We start from the raw sequence: 17560 nt of genomic DNA, 5'->3' as shown, positions 1-17560 counted from the left end.
TATGTATCAACCTCAAAAAATGTTTTCCCCAAATGCTATGCTTACAAATATTCATTCAGGTTTTCTTCTTTTACTTTCAGGTTTCACACATTCAGATTCAATTTAGTGAGTCTTCTAGATTACATTTGTGTGCAAAGAATGAGAGAATGTTCCAGTTTTATTATTAGTTTTCCCCAATACCTGATTATTTAAGCATGATCAATTAATTACATGTCATTTCTTCCCCACTACCAGATTTAAAATGTATGTTTTATAAAATGGCAGCACTCCTTTATGCTTAAATTTGTCTCTGTAGTTTCAGCGATTTTTCTGGTCTATTCCCTATTCCATTGCAATATACCTTTGATTATACCTTTTATCATATAGTTAGGTATACATACTGTTTTTCCACATGAACTGAACAGTTGATTTAGAAACCAAAAAAAAAAAAATATCAGGAATCTATTTAATTTATATATTCTCTTAGAGAAATTATACCTTTTTTAAATGTTTATTTTTGAGAGAGAAAGAGAGACAGAGAGAGACAGAGAACGAGCAAGGGAGGAACAGAGAGAGGAAGACACAATCCTAAGCAGGCTCCAGGCTCCGAGCTGTCAGCACAGAGCCCGACGCAGGGCTGGAACTCACTCAGCAACTGCCAGATCACGACCTGAGCCACCCAGGCTCCCCATGGCAGCTACATTTTTAAACATGCAATATAAAATTAAAAACTCAAGTTGTTGATTCTAAGAGAAGATAAAAAGACCAGAAAATAAATGAAAGAAAATTCTGTCTTAAAACATAAACGTTTCACTTTACAGAAACAATGCAAGTACACCCCGAAATAAATTACATCTCCCCAGTGAGCCCGCATTTTTAGAATGAGAGAAGGGTCCTCTTTTGCAACCCCCGCCACTCTGCCCGCCAAGCGTGCGAAGTTACTACAAAACCCTTCACCTGCGAACCAGCCTAGCCTCCGTGAGTGGTGCGCCAAGGGAATGCCTGCGAGAGCGGCAACGGGAGCCTGACCAGGCAGGACCCGGCCTGAGGTACAGAGACCCGCGGGTGGCGAGAGCGACCCGGGCAACGCACCTTCTTCCCGCAGGAGCAGCTAGAAAGGGGCCAGGGAGGGCCGGGAAGCGCAGCCAGCTCTCCCAGAGCGCGTTATTGCTGCGGCACAACGGTCTCCCCACTCGAAAGCTTTCACCCCGGGACCAATGCGGCAGACGTTAAGGTCCAGGGGTCCCGACCCCCAACTCAGGGTTGGAAAGAGGTCTCTGCTTGTCCCGCCTCCTCTCGCGGCGGCAGAGGCGCTTCGCAATCCCGCGCCACCTGCGGGAGCAGCGCGCCGCCGAGGGCCAGCCCAGGACGCCCGCAGCCCCCGACTACCCCCGCCACGCAGCTCGGCGCCCACCGCCCGGACCCCGCTCTTCGCCCGCCCTGCAGGCCCACTCACCGCCGGGCCCGCCGTCCGCTCGGCACCCGCGACGCCGGGCCGGGGTCTAACTTTCCTAGCGGAGCCGAGGAAAGAGGAGGAGCGGAGGAAGGGGGCAGGAAGAGGAGGGCTTTCCAAATTAAAAACAAACTAAAGCCTGGAGGGGAGGGGGCGGCGCGGGGCTCGGGGGCGTGGCCCCGGCTCGCCCGGACCCTCCCCCGGGGCGCGCGGCCGCGCGGGCCTCCGACCCCGCCCCCCGCCCCCCGCCCCCCGCGCTCCGCGCTCCGGCGCCTCGGGTCGGTGGTCCCGGAAGGCGTGGGCTTCCGAATGAGAAAGGAGCGGGAGGGGGACCCGGGGAGAAAGGTTGTCGCAGCTCTAGAGTGAGGGGAAGAGAAAGCTAAGGGCAAGTCGACGGTTGCATCTAATCAGAGACGCAGGTTCCACAGCCTGTGAGGAAGAGTTTTGCTGACCGAGGTTACAGAGCATGGAAAGGCTCTTTCGCAAGAGCCTGTTAATTTGCATCTGCTCCCACCCCCAGACCCTTGGCTTGGAGAATTGGCCTTGGCAATGCAATGCTAGCTGGAAACACAGTGCAGTCCCAGGCATTTTGTTTTCTTTTCCACAGGTTTGGAGCAAGCCAACTTGATGTTGGAGGGAGGGAGTCCGGGAATGAGGGGAGGGGAGCAGGGTTGCCTAGTTTTCTGACCTTTGGAGAAAAATGCCATTTGTTAATTACCATTGTTAGGCACAATGCTTTTTTTTTTTTTTTTTTTTGAAACTCCTAGGGTTCAGGTTTGTGGTGGTCCCTGGGGAGAACAAGTCACTGACTGGAGCTAGGGGAGTCTAAAGGCCCCTAACGTTATAAAAAAAATTCAGAACTGGGCAGAAGTAAATTAGATTAAGCACTGAGAAGTACTTGGCAGTGCTCCACTATGGGAGAAGTTTGGAAAGGGGAAGGCATATGGGAGGGGAGTTCTGGAATTTTCCATTTTCTTTTGTATGTATGCTATTTTGTTACTATGCATGTAAGAATAGGTTTTAAAAGTTCATATTGTATTTCTCAGTAATCATTGCACAAGGCATTACATAAATACAGAAAGAAAGCCACATGGAAAGCATAAAAGAAACTAGTGCCAAAACTACAGCAAAATATAACACTATTTATTAGCTTTGTTCTAAATTCACAAGAGTGGTCAAGAAATTGAGCTTATGAATGCAAATATCCACAATGGCCACATGAAAAATAACAAACAATTCAAAAGCAAGACATGTCTTGTGAAACACACTGATTTGAGGTGGAGGGAGGGAGAAATAATGGAAAGTGTGTCTCGTGCCCAAATCAGAAGTTTTGAGGGGAGTAAAAATGATTTAAACCCTTGTCTTTCTGAAATTCCTAATCTGATGATATCTCTACTTGAATACTTCGAGGGATGACAAATTCATTATTGTTTTGTACTAATCCTATTATAGTTGCTCTGCTCCTTTGCTACACCTCTTTGTATTATTTTGTTTGTAACGGTTGTTCTTAAATCACCACCATCTTAGAGTTAATATTGTACATCTTCGTATAAAATTAAGAAATTTGCAACAGAGCTTTTTGGTTCCTTAACACTATGTGCCATTGCTCTCATGCTTAACCTGCACACAGATTATAGACCTCAGAATAAAATGTTATGTTTTGATAAAGTAGTCAGTTGTCTTTTACAGAGATTGAGAAAAGAAAAAGGTAACTTTTATATTTACTCACATATGTATATTTTTTGCTTTTCATTTTTTCTTGTAGATAGAGACTTACCTCATTTCCCTTTGGGCTGGAGAATTTCTTTTGGTATTCCTGTAGTATAGGACAACTCCAGACAAATTCGCTCAGCTTTTTTAATCTAAAAATATTTTTATTTTATATACATTTTAATGGTATCTTCACTGGATATAGAATTTTGGGTGAACAGATTTTTTTTTCTTCCCCTACAGTTTACACTTTTAACCTCCATTTTATCTGATGGGATTCGTATTATTGGTTTTTGAGATGAAATGTGTCAGCTTTGGTTTTCTGCAGTTAGTTTATGATGTGTGGTTTTCTTTGTATTTATCCTACTTAGTTTCCTCTGAGTGTCATAGATAGGTAGGTTGATAGTAGTTAAATTTTCAACCCTAATTCCTTTAAATTACTTCCCAAACTGATTCTTGCTCTTTCCTTTCCTCCTGTGAATTCAATTAAATGTATATTAGACTACTTACTTCATTGGTCACCAAGACTTTATTTACTTTTTTCCAATTTTTTGTTCTCTCTCCTTCTAAATGTTTATTTATTTATTTATTTATTTATTTATTTATTTATTTATTTATTTTGAGAGACACAGAGAGAGCATGGGAAGAGGGGCAGAGAGAGAGGAGAGGGAGAATCCCAAGCAGGCTCTGGGCTGTCAGCATGGAGCCCAATGCAGGGCTCTATCTCACGAACCATGAGATCATGATCTGAGCTGAAATTAAGAATCCAACGCTTAACCGACTGAGCTACTCAGGCACCCCCCAATTTTTTTCTCTCTAAATTGAATAATTTCTATGGTTTGCTTTTCATAATTTACTGGCCTTATTTCAATCTGTTGTTAAGCTCATTACAGATATTACATTTTTCAGTTCTTGTATTCCTATTTGGTTCTTTTTCACAGCTTCTATGTACCTGCTGAGATTGCACACCTGTTCATTCATTTTGACCATCATTTTCTTTAAATTATTGAACATATTTATAATACCTGTTTACTACTCTGTTCCAATATTTGTTTCACCTTGGGCTCTATTTGCATAGGTAGCTTTTTTTTTTTGACATAGCCACAATTTTCTGTTTCTTAGGATGTATATTAATTTTTTATTGTGTATAGGATATTGTGGATAATTATTGTAGAATTTCTGATTTTTGTCTTCTTTCTCTGAAAAGGATTAATTGTTCTCAGACATGTAGCTGAAGGCAGATCATCTTTAACTCCTGGACCTTTGGTTTATACTGTGTTAAGGCCAGTCTATCAAATGCCTGAAGGTTTTACCAAGCCCCACTATCCTTGGCAGTCCTCATATTCCAAACTCTATTTCCTGGCACTGAACAGCAAAAGAAACCTCTGTCCAGTCCTTTTAGCTGTTACTTTCTGCTGTCATGACTGGGGACTCCTCAGCGCATGTATAGTTCAATGGTCAGTCAAGAATTATAGGGTTTTTTACAGGCAAATGTTAATGTTCTTCCCTCTGTATCACCTTACTTTCTGATATTACCCTCAATGCGCAGCCTGTAATCTCTTCACTGACATCACAAGTCAATAAAACTGAAGCATTCCACTTGAGTTGTAGCTGCCCTGCACCTGAGGACTGGGGACTGTCCACAGGGAAATGGCTGTATAAACATGGATCTCACTCAGTTATTATAATTCTCTTCTTTAACTGGTCAAATCCTCTACAGTTTTAGACTGCTTTTGACAGCTCTCCAATGTCAGCTCTCCAACAAGCCCGATGTGGGGCTTGAACTCATGAACTGCGAGATCATGGCCTGAGCCAAAGTCAGACATTCAACTGACTGAGCCACCCAGGTGCCCCCAAGCTAACTTATCATTACTGAAATTCTAACTCTCACAGACTTATAACATTTTCAAGTATTTCATTGCTAGAGAAACCAAACTGTTATAAAGTTCTTTTTATTAAAATCTATATCCACAAGACATTCTGCGTTTTTGCTTGCTTCTACTTTTTGTTCCAAAAGATAATATATTTCTTCCTTTAATTCAGTAGCCTTTTAAGTTTTTGTAAATTGCTATCCACTTTTCCTTAAATATTTTCTTCTGAAGACTGAACGCTCTTTCTTTTTGCTACTTCTATTTTTTCATGATTGCAGATTCCTTACATTGAGATTAGCTTCCTTAGAGTTATTAATTACTTTTTAATAGTTGGTCTGATACTGTGTAACACAACGAAATATCAATAGGACCCTATTATTGAGGCCCAATTATGTTAGCTTTATGGGCATAGTAACCATTTCTAGTATATTTGTGGTGATTAAACCCCAACATTAGTGACCCTGGAGTCTGTCTTTTCATTGTATACGACAGAAATTTTACTTATTAGTATTTGGTAGATGATCTTTTATTTCCTGACCTCCGTTCTTTAGTCCAGTAAGGTCTATGCATAAGATATAAGGGAAATGGAACCCAAAGAATTTTAACAAAAGAGTAAACAAAAATCATAAGAAATGAGACTAGGCTGGGGCGCCTGAGTGGCTCAGTCAGTTAAGTGTCGGACTTCGACTCAGGTCATGATCTCACGGTTCGTGGGTTCTAGCCCCAAGTCAGGCTCTATGCTGACAGCTCAGACCTGGGGCTGCTTCAGATTCTGCGTCTCCCTCTCTCTCTGCCCCTCCCCTGCTCACGTTCTGTCTCTCAATAACAAATAAACATTTTTTAAAAATGAGAGTAGGCTGAAGTTGGGGGTGGAAGGATATGAGCATGGTGGAGAAAGGCTTTTCCCAGCAACTAAAGTATTCCTTGATTTTTTTTTTTTTTTTGCCAGCAAATAATATTAGGTGAATTGCCCAGATTTCAATGATCATCCTCCTAGCTACTCTCAAAAATTTTGGAGTCAGAGTACTCCATGGCCCCTACAGCGTTCATACATTATAACATTGACGGAGAAAATGAACTTTCCTTCCAACTAATCAGTGTAAAGAGAGTACGTGTACAACTGGAAATATTTCTATTCATGTGCAGCATTAGATACGAACGGGATGCCAGCAACAATATGCTTCAGGGTAAAGTGTCTCATTGTCAGATTTCTCCTTATGGATGGACTTGTTACAAATGTTGTGTTTCAAACTGACTTCTCTGGCACATTAACCAGGAAAAGTCAGTAAAAACAGAAATCCTTGTAATGAAATTGTTTCTCTCCGGAGTGCACATAATGGAAGTTTTTTTGCTCTCTTTGGAATCTTACCTGCTGACTTAGGGCTAATTTGGGGCGGGGGGGGGGGTCTCACCCAGAAACTCATTTAATGGCAATTTAAGAACACAATGTGGTTATCCATTTATAGACAGTATCCTCAAACCAGCTCTTTAAAGCTATAGATAATAGAGTCTGTACGGGCAACTGACTTTTTTATTTTAGAAAGAGAAACTTGTACTTTGCCTATATAATTTCATTTTCTTCATTAAATCCATTTAGGTCCACAGCTTTATGACTAAAATTAGATGTAGCCTATTAAGGTTAATTTGAATCTGTATTTTGTTAACCTTTTGTGTTAGCTTTTTTCTTAGATTTTGTCATATACATTGACTTTTTTATGTCTACTTTTTTAACGTCTACATTTATGTCACGGATACAAATGCTGGGATAAATAAAGAATTTGATAAGTTACCACTAGAGGCTAATTTCAGGATGAAAGAAATTCAGTAATTAATACTTTTGATAATTGTTCAACCAGCTAAAAATCCACTTAGACTGTCCTGTTATATAGCCACTTTTTTCTTTCTTGCCCAAAGCAATTAAAATGAAAATTTGTGCTACATGTATGTTAAAAACAATGTTCATCATGGTGGTCCCATGATCTCTCTATAGTAACAAGCAGGAAAGGAAAATGTGTCCACTTCATAAGTTTGATATTTGAGAACACAAAATTGTTAATGTTGTTTACCACTCCTTTTGCTAAATGCTCACATTCTATTATTTAAAAAATAATACTATAAATTTGCCTGAAATTGATATTGTAGTGTATTGTGCATTGAATTGTATCCCCCTAAAAGATCTTAATGCCCTAATTTTTGGTACTTGTGCCTGTGATCTTACTTGGACATAGGGCCTTTATGAATGTAATCAAATTAAAGTGAGACCATACTATGGGCGCCTGGGTGGCTAAGTCAGTTAAACATCTGACTTTGGCTCAGGTCATGATCTCACGGTTCATGACTTCAAGTCCTGCATTGGGCTCTGTGCTAACAGCTCAGAGCCTGGCACCTGCTTCACATTCTGTGTCTCCCTCTCTCTCTGCCCTTCCCCTGCTCACGCCTGTCCCTCTCTGTCTCTCAAAAATAAACATTGACAAAAAAATTTAAATGCAACCATACTAAATTGGAGTGGTCCTAACCCAATGACTAGTGCCTTATAAGAAGAGAGAAATTGGAACACAGAGACAGACGAAGGAAAGCACCATGTGACAATGCAGGCAGAGAGCAGAGTGATGTGTCTATAAAGCCAAGGAGCACCAAGGATTGCTAGCAACCTCCAGAAGCCAGGAGAGAGGTATAGAAGTGATTCTTCCTCTGAGTCTGCAAGAATGAATCAACCTTAATAACACCTTTTCTTCAAATTTCTAGCCTCCAGAACTGTGACAGAATAGAATTCTGTTATTTAATGTGATCTGGTTTGTGGCAATTTGTTAAAGCAACCAGAGAAAATTAAAATAGAACGTGTGTGTGTGTGTGTGTGTGTGTGTGTGTGTGTGTGTGTGTATGTGTGTGTGTAAGATTTCTATAAGTCAATATTGCACTTTTTTCTCTGTGGAAATTGGGAGAGTTTGCCTTTCACTAGTTTTCTGAATGTTCACATGTTCTATGACGTTGAAAATATAATTGACAGTGGTTTCAAAGAAACATTTACATGTTATTTTGTGCCCATGGATGTAGTTTATATGATTTTAAAAGCTTGTATTCAAGGTGCTTGCATGGCTCAGTTGGTTGAGCACCAACTTCGCCAACCTGAGCATGGCTCAGGTCATATCTTGTGGTTTTTGAGTTCAAGCCCCGCATCAGGCACTGTGCTGACAGCTCAGAGCCTGAACCTGCCTTGGATCCTGTGTCTCCCTCTCTCTCTGCCCCTTCCCCACTTACACTCTGTCTCTCTTTCAAAAATAAAATGAACACTTAAAAAAAAACTTGAAAAAGCTTGAACTCATTTATACCATCTATTCAAATTTTCTTTGATACATGAAGTGGAAAGTGGGTTGCATCTTCAATACAGCAATAAAGAATGGAAAAGAATGACTGAAGTGTTTGGGGGAACACATGAAACCCTAAACAAAATTATTTCAATATCACCTCAAGGAAGCACAAATAAAAATGATTTATCAAGAAGAAAGAGAATTTCAATCTTATTGAAGTAAAATTATACTAAAAAACATGGGGTGATTTTTAAAAAATATATCTCAAGGAACCTGGGTGGCTCAGTTCATTAAGCCTCCAACTCTTGATTTCAGCTCAAGACATATCTCCTGGTTCCTGAGATCAAGCCCTGCACTGATCAAGTTCAGCATGGAGCCCACTTAGGATTCTCCCTCTCTCCCTCTCTCTCTGTCCCTCCCCCGTTCACTCACTTGCAAATAAATAAATAAACATTAAAATAAATATTAAAAATATTTATATTTCTCTATAAACAAACAAGTCCACAAGGTGTTTTGCAGGAAGAGAGAATCTAGAGCCAGAAAACTAAAAAAGTTACAGAAGATTTGGAGTTGAATTTACACAGTGAGGAATATAAGCTCATACTCATACATAATTTGGAAAGCTAATAAATTCAACCTTTGGAGTTCTAATAAAACAAGAGAGTTGAAGCACACATCAAATTGGTATTCTGTTATCATTTCATTCAACAGATATTTTAAAAGTATCCTGAGCCATCTCTTTGGGTTCCTTGGAAATCAAACTAAGGGACAAATAGTGGGGTAATGCCTCCATTTGAAAGCACTAAACTTAAATTGAAAAAAAAACAAAACAAAACATTTTTTTAATGTATAAAAAAACAGGAATAACAAACCTGATTCAGAAACATGTGTTCTCTGTCTTACATGTAGGAAGCCATGGGTAAAAGAGACTCTGGGTTGCATATAGGTGATAGAAATTTCCCTCGTGGCCTTAATAATGCAGTAATTCCTGCCTGCTTCCCAACTGGCCTCCACTTGCTCCCACTATACCTCTGTGTTATGGGATGCTATTCACTCTCATTATCAGTTCTTAGTTTCACATCTCTTCTACATTAATACTTTTCCACCTCTACTAAGCTCCAGGGGTTAGGTGAATATACCATATCTACAAAGAAAAGCAAAAAAGAAATCCATGACCTGTAAAGAAAAAAAAAAAAATGGGATTACTGTTATCTTCCATTTTTCTTTTTTTTTTCAATATATGAAATTTACTGTCAAATTGGTTTCCATACAACACCCAGTGCTCATCCCAAAAGGTGCCCTCCTCAATACCCATCACCCACCCTCCCCTCCCTCCCACCCCCCATCAACCCTCAGTTTGTTCTCAGTTTTTAACAGTCTCTTATGCTTTGGCTCTCTCCCACTCTAACCTCTTTATTTATCTTCCATTTTTCAAAAATACCTCAATCTTGCTACACTTTCTGATAGAGAAGGGCAGAGGAAGGACAGGGAACAGAGAGGCTATGTGACACAGAGAGGTAGCCTAAATAGTTTGTCCAGCAGTAGACAGTTGTAAAGTGTCTTTAAGGCTCATATTTCAATAAAAATGTAAATCTACAAGACAATTTGAAGAAAACAAGTCTCATTAAATTAGTACATTGATTGGGCGCCTGGGTGGCCGCAGTCAGTTGAGCAGCCAACTCTTGATTTCGGCTGAGGTCATGCCCTCACACTTTGTGAGATCGAGCCCCGTGTCAGGCTCTGCACTGACAGCACAGAGCCTGCTTGAGTCTCTCTCTCTCTCTCTCTCTCTCTCTCTCTCTCTCTCTCTCCCTCTATACCATGCCCGATCCAAGTGTGCTCTTTCTCCCTCTCCAAATAAATAACTTAAAGAAAAAAGGTTAGTACATTGATGTGTTCATTGAATTGTATGAGAAAGACTTTGTAAAGAGTAGTCCATCATTTTACAGTGGAGGGGAGATAATACATGCCTATTGGACCAAAGAATTAAGATTTCTGAATGCATGAGAAGTGTACTGAACAACATCACAAGAGGAGGAACACGATAGCTTCATAAGAGTACATCCAACAGACCTCCTGACTTTCAGTTTAATTTGTATGGAGTGTACCTGTCAGATGTACCAGAAGATGAAAACAAGTGCAGACGTTTCGTGGAGAGACTAGTGGAGAGACTATCCAGCTGGGCTGCAGAAAATCTGTGCTGATTCTTTCATTAATTTGGAAGAAGTCTGAGCTAAGCCAAGCACAGCGCTTGACACATAACTAGCACTAAATTATTTGCAGAACAAAAGTATGAATCAAAGTAAGGAAGTAAAGAGGAGCACTCCTAGTTAAAATTACTGTTACTTGTTTGGGAAAGTTTATGAAATAAGCAACCAAGTTACATTAATTCAAACTATAAATTATTTAAGCTAAAGAGAATAGAATCTGAATAGTATCAGTTGAAAATTTATCTTTCCTAAGGCACCTGGGTGGCTCAGTCGGTTGGGCGTCCAACTTCAGCTCAGGTCATGATTTCGTGGTCTGTGAGTTCAAGCCCCGAATCAGGCTCTGTGCTGACAGCTCAGAGCCTGGAGCCTGCTTCGGATTCTGTGTCTCCCTCTCTCTCTGCCCCTCCCCTGCTTACACTGTGTCTCTCTCTCTCTCTCAGAAATAAATAAACATTAAAAAAATTATTTTTTCTTCCCTGCTTTAAATTTCATTTACAGTCTTGACAATAGATTTTTGTAAATTACAACAAAATTACATCTTTATGTTTTGGAAAAAAACACCAAAAAAAGACTACAAACATTTAAGTTCCAGTTTGATCTGTGACAAACCTTTAAATCTTTATTCTTATTTGTCATTGACATAATGCCAATGCTCCTCTTTCAAAGAAATTTTGATGATTTAAGACTGAAGCTCCCATCAGCATAGTTTCTTTTATTTATTTATTTATTTATTTATAAGATTTTTTAAAATTATTATTTTTAAGTAATCTCTACTCCCAACATGGGACTGGAACTTACAACCCTGAGGTCAAGAGTCTCATGCTCTGCCTACTGAGTTAGCCAGGCACCCCAGCCCAGTTTCTTCACATCTGAATCTCCATGAATTAGTATAATCCTGGCACTTTAGCCAATTAATAAGTACTTGTTGAAGATTTCACAACTGAATAGTAATTCAAATGAAACTTTTCAGCAACATGGAAAAGAAAACTTCTCTTTTGAATCTTTCTAGCTCCTGGTTTGATTAATTCTGTGTTATACTTTTTCAGATTACCTGGCCATCATTTCTGAGCTGATAGAATCAAAAATGTCTGTCAAATTTACAAAACAATATTTCCTCCCAGTGTGAGAGTACATTAAAATATTCCTTACTTTGGATACTTTCCTCTTCTAGGCTGTTTGGAAGCAGTGAATCTGTCCACCTATAAGAAAACAAAAGAATTCCCCACCTTTTCATCAAAGGATTCTTGATCTCCTAAAAAAAATAAACAAAAAATGAAAGGTTTGCAGATATCCATAAATGTTTGACTCATTGAATGGCACCAAAAGAGAAATTTCAGTCAATGAAAGAGGAAGACACAGTTAAAACAGAGGGAAGAGGAAATGAGATTAATTCTGGAGTACTAACAATTACTCCATTAAGTCCACTCCAATGGACTCCAATGAGTCCATTAAAAGCAATGATAGCAAAACCAAAATGTAGGGCTGCTAAACGAACATTTTGGTAAGAGAAGTAAAATTTGGTATGACCCACTTGTTGAGTTCTAAAAATATATATATTAAAAATTTAGTAAACAAATTTTGATTGTTCTGTTTTATGACAGATTCCAGAGAATTGAAATATACTATACAAAAATGACTAACCAATCAAACAAACTAATACAGTGTACAAAATCAGTACTTCAAGAAGAGATCCATTGACTGTGATGGAAACCACTCTGACTTCTAGGGAATGTTGGTCAACCATGCAGATGGCCAGATACACAGTCACATCGAGTCTTGAAGGAAATACAGTAACCGACCCCTGGGTATGAATGTAAGAAAAGTGAACATCATCATCTCAGAATGAAGGCATTATGATTGTTTTTATTATTTGAATCAAGGGAAATATTTGGATTTACAATACTTACCTTTACTTTATGACTAAGCAAACTGCTGGATGTTAACAGGCAGAATCTAAATTATGTGAAGATGCCCTTTGCAAACATAAATATCTATCTCTCTTAGTGATAGATTAAGAAAGACATTAAGGTAAGAAAGCTGAGTGATGTGAACATTGCTTCTTCTTAATTTGGATATAGCGAATAAGTTACCAAGTTAAAGAGAAAGGGGTTTATAGAAATGAAATTAAAAAGAAATTATGTCCAAACCAGATTGAATCTTGCAGTGCATGAAGTGTATATCAAGAATCTATAGCAAATACCAGAAGAAATATGTGAAAAGCTCATCAAAGAATGAGAAAAACAATAAAGATTTGGCTCAAGGTTTCCAAGGGGGGAAAAGGAGTCAAAAGAAGTTTTTAAGAAAATCTGACAAAATCAACACTTGGAAGATTGTACTTTTCATGTAAAAAAGATAAAAATTTCATTAATTTTTGGTGTCCACCTTTCTATAAACTTACATGTTCCCTATTTAAAAGGCAGATAGAGGTGGTAGAAACATCATGTTCCTGAACATCTGCAGAAACTGGTAACACTTAGGAAGTAACTGTAGTCATTGATCTCTGGACAATGGAACCGGGGAAATTCTGCAGTTTCTTATGCTCAGTGTTGAAAACCATGAAACTGAGACTCCTACTAAACTAATACAATTACGTATATTTTGTTTGTAACCCTGAAACTTTACCTCTGAAAAAAAAAAGGCAAACAAAACAAAATAAACAAACAAAAACCTCTGGTCAAAGGAATGACAATTCAGAAATGTGCTGTAAATTTCTCTCCGAGACAACTGATCAAAATGTAACATAGCATTAAAACAATTTTTTTTTTAATTTTCCATAAAGTTTATTTATTTATTTTGAGAGAGACAGAGACAGCACGTATGGGGGAGGGGCAGAGAGAGAGAGAGGGAGAAAGGGAATCTCGAGCAGGCTCTGTGCTGCCAGCACAGAGCCCAATGCAGGGCTTGAACTCACTAAACCATGAGATCATGGCAGGGCCAAAACCAAGAACCAGTTGCTTAACTGACTGAGCCACCCAGGCACCCCAGCATTAAAACATATTTTAATGAAATATGGCACCTACGATATATTTTAAAATTCTGGTGGAGTACATCAACTAAGAATTGTTTATTGAACAGATACAGGGGTATCTTTCAAGCCCTCATTGTAGATGCATTTGGGCCTCAGCAACTGTCTAAAACCATGGTTCTCAAAGCTGGCTTCCCCGTAGACTTACCCGGCAAGATTTGTAAAAATATCAGTGTTTGGGCTCTCTATCCACAAAGATTCTGATTTAATTGTTATGGTGTGGACCCCAGAGACTAACAACTAGGTCTACCTCTAATATTTTGGGGAAACAAGTAAATGCTCTCTCCATCTCTTGTCTCTCTGTATTTTCTATTGTTCTTTTTGTTTTATTTATTTATTTTATTAAGGTCTGGCTTTCTCTGCTTCTGTATTCACATGACAGAAAACGGTCCCTGAGCCGATCATCTATGATAGAAATGCTGGTCATCTTAGGAAAGTATGGATGCTTTTCTAGTACGTATAGGTAAAGATGTAGAGAATGGTAAGTGGCTGGCTTTAAAAAAAAAAAAAAAAGCCCAAATAAAGCAGGTAATATAATACTGTTCAGTTATAGAGAAATTATCTTGGATCTCTAACTCTCCTTCCTATGCTGACATGTGAAATAGGACATTTCAACACAACTTCTGTACTTACATTTTCTTATAATATTTTTGAAAAAAGTATTAAAATTCGTAGGCACACTGAAATTTTACTAATAAAATCATTGTTTCCTTTAGGTGTAATTCTTTAGTAGTTTTCATGAATAGGCATATTTCTTCTGCTGTGCAGACATAGTACCCCTCATTGTGAACCATCCTGTTCCTGGATCTCAGTTTGCTTGTTAGCCTCACCGAAGGGGGTGGTGACAAGGTGGAGGGATGGGGACTAAGGAATGTGAGAGTGTGAGAGAGGGACATGATTTTTCTTTTTTTGACTACCTAGTAGAAACAAACCCAAAGCTTTTCTAAGTTCTAAGTAGATCTGCTAATCTTTAAGCAAGAGTTTTGTCATCTTTATTATTGTTGATGTCTCTCAGACTACAATATAATCTCCTCCCACATTATGTTCTTGAAACTAGTCCTTCCTTACTTTGTAATCCGTCATCAGAAGAGCATTCAGGTTTGGCTTTTCACAGTTCTGAAACCACGATTTGTGCCGTTAGAACAAAACACAATCTGGTTTTCTTTACTGCCATGGGCACTTTAGCCTACACCTCTGCATTCATTACTCTGCTGATGGGCTTTGGCAAAGCAGGGAGGGGTTTTGGCAGTGTCCTTGGTACAATCACAGCCTTCCAGGAACATTAGAAAAGCACTCATCCTGGCTTCGTTTTGGCCTGGGTCAAGCCATAGCTGTAGCCATTGTGTCACAAGGGACTATCACCCTCAATAAGTCCCTACTTGGAAGTTGTTCTCAAAGCAACTTGGTTGTGCTGTGATAAACAATAAACACTGTCAAGAATTGCAGCCCTGAGATCTTAAGGGAGTCTGACATTCTTTGACCAGTGGGTCTAATTACCATAATTTGAAGCTACCAGTGACGAACTAAGAGCATCACCCGTTCCTCCCTCTGCCCGTCTCTGCTTAAGAAGCATTAACTGACTTTGAAGTATTTCTGTTTAAAAAGTCAGGCACTCATCTTTCCCAGAACACCAGGATAATTGTTCACTTCCCCACCTGAGATGGAAATAAATGATATCACTGTAGTTTGCAAAAAAGCAATTTTACTTCTTCATGAACAAAACACCAGTTACTTCTCAATATAGTCCAACCATATTTTTTGTATATTGTTTTAAAATAATATAATTGCTAACGCTATCTCTTGGCAAAAGTCTTTTAGCAATGAAAGAGTTGGGCAAAAATCACATGATGGAATCAAAAGGGGTTAATGAAAAGACTCTCACTTCAAGTTTTCAAAAAACAATACTTAATGATTACACAAGTCTTCAGAAACTCCTTTTGTATACTTTATCGTCAATCTTCATCAAGCTTAACTTAAATATGAGAAAACGGAGAGGTAAAATAAAAAATTTATGAGCTTGTTGTATGTTGTTGAATGAGTTCTGGAATGTTGTTGTAAGGATTCAATCCAAATACTCTGACTTTAAGTCTGGTGCCCTTTTCACTATGTCACGTGACATCCACTGAAAAACAAAGAAACAAAACCCTAATTAGTAAACTGCCAAAATCCACGCAAAATAAACAAAATTCCAAATGATTCCATACACTCCACGCTCAGTATGATTCAGTCATCTCACGTGGGCGGATGCAAACTTAATCTACATTAGCAGATAGATGTCCAGTGTCCAAGCAAGGAAGGTCCCAGGCAGTTCACCTGTCTTCTGCAATGCAAAGAACGTGTCTGAAATATCATTTAGTTCCCAGGGCCTCATCTCAAATAGAGCTGCAGAACGTAAAGTGTCTTAAAGAGTCAGTAGAGTGAGAGTGCATCTGGATATAGCTTCATTTGAAAAGCAGCTAAAGCCAGAAATATTTACACTGGAAAAATAAAGATTTAGGAAGAAGGAAGAATGGGCCAGTTGTTTTGAAGTACTTGAATTACATAGAAGTAACTTTGCATTGCAATGTGCTGGTGCTAAAAACAAGGAATAGAATTTTCAGAGGAGGACGAATGATGTTCCTTCAGTATACCACTTTCCAATCATTACAGCTCTCCAGAAGTTTCAAGGGACCACCTCACGAACAGGGTTCAAAGGGTGCCTGGCCAGTACATTGTACAGAAGATTCCAGACCTGCCCACCTCCACCCAGCTCCCAACAGTTTAACCCAAGAAGGAAAGACTAGAGAGGTTCACTTGTTAGTGCAAGAGATCATACCTAACACTTTGACCATAGAAAGAGTTTGCCTACAAATACTTATAATAATGATTATAATAATGCTACTTGCTGCTGCTGCTGATAATGAAGATAGGAAATTATACCAGTCATTTGAGAAGCTGAGTATAGCACATTGATTCTCTGGTTCTTTATCATCCTTTTTTTTTTTTTTTTTTTTTTTTTTTCAAAATAATACCCTTGGATGTTCAGGAGACAGACTGAAAAGCAGAGGCTCAGTTAATGCCCTCAATTTAGAACTACATCTCTAAGAGAGATAGTGCCCTTGAGCTAAAAATGTAATTCTTGGCTTGGAGTATCGTGGCAGAGATCAGAGCAGACAACTGCTCCTATATGCTGCTCTCCATTGAAACAAAGCTGTGTGATGCTCACTGAAACAAGTCTTGAACTGCTCTGCTCCGCTGTCTCAACAGGTCCCCTGGAACCGAGGATTTTGTAATACAGCTTTATATCTTTGCAAAGGTTCTGTGGCCTTTGAGTGCTTCTGCCTTTGTTGGGTGGTTTTGTAAACAGTGACTGGATGTTAGGTCCCCTGGGTTAGAGGCAGACAAGATCAGTCCTGCCACTCGACATGTGTGTGCCCCCTAGATGTCCTCCCTTGCAATAGTAAAATGTCAGTAATGCTTACCGCACTGGCTTGTTTGAAGGACTGAGGTAATCACATGCATAAAGGATTTAGCATGATGTATAACAAATAAGTGCCGAAAAGATATTCGTTGTTTTAATCACATTCATACTCATTGTTTCAAGCAAGAGTGATTCCACAACCTCAGATAGTTCTGCGAAGAGTCCAACTACAGTTTTGTTGTAAACAGCTAAACCTTTTTGCCTATTGCTTACAATAAAGTAAGGTTTGTTGAACAATATGATGTTATATAAAAGTCATCGTAAAATATCAAATAAATACTTACAATAAATGCTATGTATCGGGATATAGAAATTGCTTCGTGTTAACTTGTGGCTTTTTATTTTATCAATTTCTTTGAAATATGGGAAGGTGAGAATAAAGAGACCTTGTGCAATTGGACCAAGATAAATATAGTTTCGGGTTCTGAAGCAGGAGCTTCCGGGAGGGTGATGACTGGAATTAGCTCCCTTCCCTGTGCCACCAAATCCTATGTGTCTGTTCTTCCTGAGTCAGATGGAAGCTGATGTTTATGGGAGTCTGCGG

General features: G+C 39.1%; 1 protein-coding gene across 2 annotated transcripts in view; it reads right to left on the bottom strand.

Moving 5' to 3' along the window:
• Positions 1-17560, bottom strand: part of PLSCR4 (phospholipid scramblase 4) — a 133418-nt gene that overhangs the window by 47044 nt on the left and 68814 nt on the right. Inside the window, exon 1 of one of the 2 annotated variants that reach the window (XM_049628692.1) lies at positions 1436-1689. The exons of the other annotated variant lie outside the window; for it this stretch is intronic. The gene's annotated coding sequence lies outside the window, so the exon portion shown is untranslated. Of the gene's footprint in view, positions 1-1435; positions 1690-17560 lie in introns of those variants that run through there. 2 annotated transcript variants of the gene reach the window in all.

This window comes from Panthera uncia, chromosome C2 (assembly GCF_023721935.1).
Source record: "Panthera uncia isolate 11264 chromosome C2, Puncia_PCG_1.0, whole genome shotgun sequence".
NCBI classification, from domain to species: domain Eukaryota; kingdom Metazoa; phylum Chordata; class Mammalia; order Carnivora; family Felidae; genus Panthera; species Panthera uncia.
The sequence above is the reverse complement of the archived record's forward strand: the minus strand, read 5'-3'. Positions and strand labels throughout refer to the sequence as shown.